The sequence below is a fragment of the Pteronotus mesoamericanus genome, unplaced genomic scaffold, assembly GCF_021234165.1.
Source record: "Pteronotus mesoamericanus isolate MK-2021 breed Mesoamerican mustached bat unplaced genomic scaffold, CSHL_Meso_final contig_37, whole genome shotgun sequence".
In the NCBI taxonomy this organism is placed as follows: Eukaryota; Metazoa; Chordata; class Mammalia; order Chiroptera; family Mormoopidae; genus Pteronotus; species Pteronotus mesoamericanus.
In genome coordinates, this window is record NW_026555144.1 from 3,686,423 (window position 1) to 3,692,411 (window position 5,989).

A 5,989-nucleotide genomic window follows, 5' to 3' on the forward strand; every position below is an offset into this window, starting at 1 on the left:
GAGAATCCTGCTACTCTCCTCTCTAGGCTCTCAGAAACTTTTAGCCTCTACACTAACCTAGACCCTGATTCTAGGGAGGGCCAGTCTATCTTAGTGATGCACATCATCTTCCAGTCAGCCTCCAACATTCAGAGCAAACTCCAAAAGCTAGAAAAGGGCCCTCAGATCCCATAATCAGAGCTAGTTGATCTGGTTTTCAAAGTCTTTAACAATCATGATGAGGCTATTCTCATCACAGAGAGAGGAGAAAAGAGATGGGACCAAAAACAATCCTGGAAGCAAAAAGAGGTTTTCCAAATGGTAGCCTCAGCAATTGAGGGGTTTCTTCAGGGGAGACTTACATGAGGCCCCTGATGAAACAGCAAGGACAGCCATCAGTGACACCAGGGCCCCAAACTTGCTTCAGTTGCAAACTTGAGAGTCACTGGAGCAAAGAGTGTCCTAAGAAAAAAATAGAAGCCACTGGGACTGTGCCCATGTTCTAAAAAGACAGGGCACTGAAAGAAGGAGTGCCCTCTCCTCAAGGGAAGAGAGAGAAAATCCCCTTCCAAAACTGGCAGGCATTACTAGAGGGGCTCCCTCCATACTTAAGAATCTGCATGGCCTCCAGACATTGGACTTGTGGGCCCATGCATCAGACTAAGCTCCACTTCACACCATTGAATTGGCCAAGTCTTGGGTAACTCTCTCCATTGAAGGTAAGCTAATCAATTTTGATTTAAAAAAAAAAATATTGCATTTTCCCATTATCATTAAGTCCCCTTATATTCCCCTCCCCCAAGCAATCATAACACTGTTATCCATATCCATGAGTCTTTTTTCCTTTGCTCAATCCTTCCATCCCTAATCACCCCTCCCACACTTAGCTGTCATGTGCTGCCTATCTGAGTCTGTCTGAACTTTGCTTGTTACTTCATTTTGTTCATTAGATTCCACATATGAGAGAAATCATATGGCATTTGTCTTACTCTGATTGGGTTATTTCACTTAGCATAATGTTCTCCAGGTCCATCCATACCGTCACAAATGTAAAGTTTTCTTCTTTTTTAATTTAATCTTGAATTTTTTCCATTACCATTTAGTCCCCTTATATTCCCCATCCCCAGCAATCACCACACTGCTGCCCTTGTACATGAGTCCTTTTTTCCTTTTTGCTCAATCCCTCCACCACCTTACCACCCCCCCCCAACAACCTGTCATCCTTCTCTCCATCTGAAATTTTCTTTTTTTTTATGGCTGAGCAGTATTCCATTGTGTAATTGTCCCATAGTTGTTCTATCCACTCATCTACTGATGGACACTTGGGAGCTTCCATATCCTGGTGATTGTACAAAATGCTGCAATGAACATAAGGGTTCTATGTCTTTTTCCAATTAGAGTTTTGGGTTCCTTAAGATATATTCCCAAGTGTAGGATCACTGGATCAAAAAGCAGATCCATTTTAAATTTGGTTATCTCATATTGCTTTCCACATTGGTTGCACCAAACTCCATTCCCACCAACAGTACAAAGGAGTTCTCTTTTCTCTACATCTTCGCCAGCACTTGTTGTTTGCTGATTTATTGATGATAGCTATTCTGAAAGGTTTGAGATGATATCTCATTGTGGTTTTCATTTGCATTCCTCTGATAATTCCTAATGTGGAACATTTTTTCATATGCCTATGGCAAATGGCAAATATGGCCATTTGTATGTCCGTTTTGAGGAAGTGTCTATTCAGGTCCTTTGCCCATTTCTTAATTTTTTGTTTATTTTTATTTATTTTATTACAGTTGTCCCAATTTTTCCTCCTTAGGCCTCCTCCATCCAGCCCATCCTCTGCTCCCACACTCCATGCAAACCCCATTGTCCATGTCCATGTGTAATTCATCCATGTTCTTTGACTAATCCCTTTCCTTTTTTTCCATCATTCCCCCCTCAACACTTTCTTCTGGCATCTGTCACTCAGTTACCTGTTTCCATGTCTCTGGTTCTGTTTTGCTTGTTAGTTTATTTTGTTCAATAGATTCCTCTTATAAGTGAGAACATATGGTATTTTTCTTTCACTGACTGGCTTATTTCACTTAGCATAATAGTCTCCAGTTCTATCCATGTCGTCACAAAGTGTAGGGATTCCTTCCTCTTTATTTCTGCTGCATAGTATTTCATTGTATAAATGTACCACTGTTTTGTAATCAGTTCATCTACTGATGGGCACTTAAGGTGTTTCCAACACTTGGTTACTATAAATAGCACTGCTATGAATATGGGGATGCACATGTTCTTTTGAATTGGTGTTTCAAACTTATTAGGGTATATTCCCAGCAATGGAATTGCTGGGTCAAAAAGAACTTCCATTTTAGAGGAGATCCAAAATAGCAGAAGAGTGAGTAGAAGTTACACTAACCTCCTCTCAGGACTAATCTCGAATTACAACTAAATTGTGGAGAAATCATATGGAATAAACAACAGTTAGAGAGTAGCCTTATAACCATGGACAGACAGAACAAAGAGCTTCAACATAACATGACTGGTAGGGAGTTCAGTGGAGACATGAGAGGGCTGGTGTCCACCATGGTCTTCTCCATGATTTGTGATATATTATTTTCTGCATAGTTTTTTTTTTTAATATTCATTTCTTGTCCTTCAAGTATGTGCATATGAAGCCACTAGATTTTATATTATAGTTTATTGTGAATCTCATATTTTATTCCTTTTCTTACCTCATTTTTTCTTCTTTTTTCCTCTCATTATTTTTGTTTTAAATTTGGTTTTTGCTCTTGCTACAACTTCCAGTCTTCATGCTCACTATTTCTCCACAATCCAGCCTCTCAAAACCAATTTTATTGTCAATGATCATCACACATTCTTTTTCCACTCTTAAAATACACAATTTATCTCTCATCCTTTGGCAATCTTTGCTCATTGGTTGTGGATAGGGTAGTTGTTTTTGCATTTTTTTCAATTTTATCTCTAGATCTTCACTATTTTTGTATTTCAAATCTCAAATTTTACCATTGCCCTCCCCTACCCCATTCTTCCTTCATATAGCCTGTTCTTTTTTCATCTCAAATTTAAAATTTTCCCTGTCTTGCATGGTTTTTGCTCCTCACTCTTACTATTCCCATTCCCTCTATCATCATAAAATCACTTCCTTTTTCTCTAAACATCTCTTAAGTTCTTCTTCCTTCCTTTCTTTCTATCTTTCTTTTTCCCCCCTCTTATCCCAATCCCAACTATATTTATCTAACCTCATTTGTTGTTGATAGTGCTGCAATGGATATTTTTCTCTGATTTGGTTCCTGTTTTGTTATTATTTACTTAATTGTTTTTTTCTTTTTTCTTCTCTCACATTATTTTTTCATTTCTGTTTAAACTTAATACTATACACTACCCTTCTCTTACTCCATTTTGCTTTCTTAATTCCCTTCTTTATTTATAATGTAAATTTTACTTTCTCTTTTCACATTGCTCCAATTCGTTATTTTTTTAACAAATCTAGACTTTTTTTTATTATTCTTCTTTAAAACAATTGCCAAGGCTGGAATCAAAGATAAATAGAAGGCACAACAGTTTTGCTCTGGTTTTGTGTTATTCAGACTGTGGTTTTGGTATTTTGTTTGTTTGTTTTTACAAATACAAATTAAACATGAAAAAAAACTCTACTTCAAAAAAAATAACAACTCAAGAACAGTGTCATCTGTTGCATTCTAGACATTTAAAACCTACCTCAATTTAAATTGCAAGGTAAAACAGTGGATTTTAGAATTGTTTTGTGATCATATATTAAAAGAAAAAAAACTTCACTAACACCATTTATTCAGTTTTTAACCATACCAGAGAGAATCAAAATTGTCAATTTTTCCAATGGTAGCTTTTCCACACAGAAGGTAGTCATGACTCTCCTAAGAAGAAACAATTGGGCTTTTTCCTGCCTTCAGAATGTTCACCCAATCTTGTATTTCTCAAAGGCTTTCAAACACATAGGAAATAAGAAATAGTCCAATGAATAAAACATACCAAATGTCAGTAATAAGCAAGACACATTACTTTGGGGAAATGGCTGTTTGTTAAAAAATAAAAAATCCAGTCTATATATGCAAAAGTAAAGCAGGAAATTCAGTCTTTTTTTTTTCTTCTTTTAAAATCCATTTTTCCTAAATTTTCATTCCACAAAATTGGAAGTGAAGGACTAAAAGGTGAGGAGGGGGGAAGGGAGGGATACACCATTAACACAAAAGGTAAAATCGTACAAACTTAAGCAGTTTATAAGAGACTGGGGTCATACTGCAAAACACAAAAGAGTGGTTGAAGAAATTCACCATTCTGCAGGAGCGGAAGTTGATACTGCTGCATGAAGACCAGTGAAGAGCAATTCACTGCCTTGGAGCAATCGCCCTTCCCACTCCAAATCCTGGTTTCTGCACCATGCTTCCGCGGGGAGGGCCTCTCATTCCACTGCCCAGCTCACCTCGAGGGCCTCCGGGTCCCCACAGGCGGGTGTCTCACCGGTCCCCTTCTTGGGCAGTTCGAGTCTTCTCTTCCACATTCAGACGGACCTCATCTCTGAACATGATGGACCTGTTGCTAAGGACCTTTTGAACAGGCTCAGAATCACCAAACACAATGAAACCAAAATTGGGTAATTTCCCACCGCTGTTAATGCACAGCTCCACCACATTCCCGTAATTTTGAAAGAAGTCTTTGAGCTCTGATTTATTCACCTCATGAGGCAGATTGCCAATGAAGAGCTGGTGACTGTCAGGGTGTCTCACAACTCTCCGGGGCTCAGCATCACCTTGCTCATCAGCCCCACGGACTGGTCTAGGTCTCCTCTTGGGAGGAATATTTACCCGCTGTTCTCTAACCCTTTGATCCCTCTGAGGCCTCTGCGGTGGAGCCTGAGATTCAGGCTTAGACTCCAGAAGAGGCTGGGAATCTGGTACTTTAACAACATGAGGTGGTATCCCAGTAACTGGAACAGTCCCACTGGTGGAAGGTTCTTACTGGTCACAGATGCCCAGGAAAATGTCCTCAAGTCTTCCTGTACCATCTGAGCTATGTCTGCAGGTGCTAGACAAGAACTCTTCTGAGCATCCTTGGGATCAGTGTCTTCCAATACTGGCTCACACTTTTCCTCTTGGATTTCAGATACAGGTTCTTGCTCCAGTTCCGGTTCTGGTTCAGGCTCTGTTTCAGCAACAGATTCCTCTAAATGTTCTTCCAAGTCATTGCTGACAGGCTGATCGTAGAAAATTCCAGGATCATCAGGTACCACCTTCAGGCATCTGCTGTCTTTCTTCAGGTTCCTCTACTTCTTCTTCAGACTCCTCCTGAGTCTCAGTGACGAAGCCACCAAAGACTTCATCTTGGTACCTGAAGATATCGTTGTGAACATAGAACTTATTTGCCACAGAGCCCTCAAGAGCAAGGACAAATGTCTGCATAAATCTTCTCAAAGCCTGGCTGTTATTAGAGAGAAACCCCATCACCTGGACCACCACCACACCATCATTCAGAGTGGCATGAGCATCAACATGGCGACTCTTGGTGTGGCAATTGAAGTTCTATGACATCATTTTCCTGTGGATTTCTTTCTGTCCATAAACTGCATCCACTGGTTTTCCATTTGAATCCAGCCCCCCATGGACATAAGAAGAGTTCTTTCCATAAAATCTGTGGAGCATGTCCGGGGCCTGGTTCAGAAGCATGTAGAACTGTCTCACGAATTTCTGCCCGACCAGCAGGGGACTAGGCTTCTCCATAACCATTGTTTTGGTCAATTCAACCTGTGCGGTTGAGCAGGAGAGGAACAAGCTTTGCTCCACAGCTCGGAGGAAGGAAAAAAACCCTCATGCAACTGTGTCCACCCGATTCCTTATTCTTATTAATACTCTTCCCTCTATCCTCTCAAAATTGTTTATCTTTCATTAAGGTCTTTTCATATTCCCTCTGTTTTCTTATAATAGTCTTAATCTGTTTACACCCTTCTTAATGCTGGTTCATTTGC

The 5,989-nt window shown here is 39.8% G+C and overlaps 1 pseudogene; it reads right to left on the bottom strand.

Annotated features, from left to right (window-relative positions):
- Positions 1-4,355: 4,355 nt before the first annotated feature.
- On the bottom strand, positions 4,356-5,762 carry LOC129073225 (ras GTPase-activating protein-binding protein 1-like; annotated as a pseudogene).
- Between the last annotated feature and the right edge of the window lie 227 nt (positions 5,763-5,989).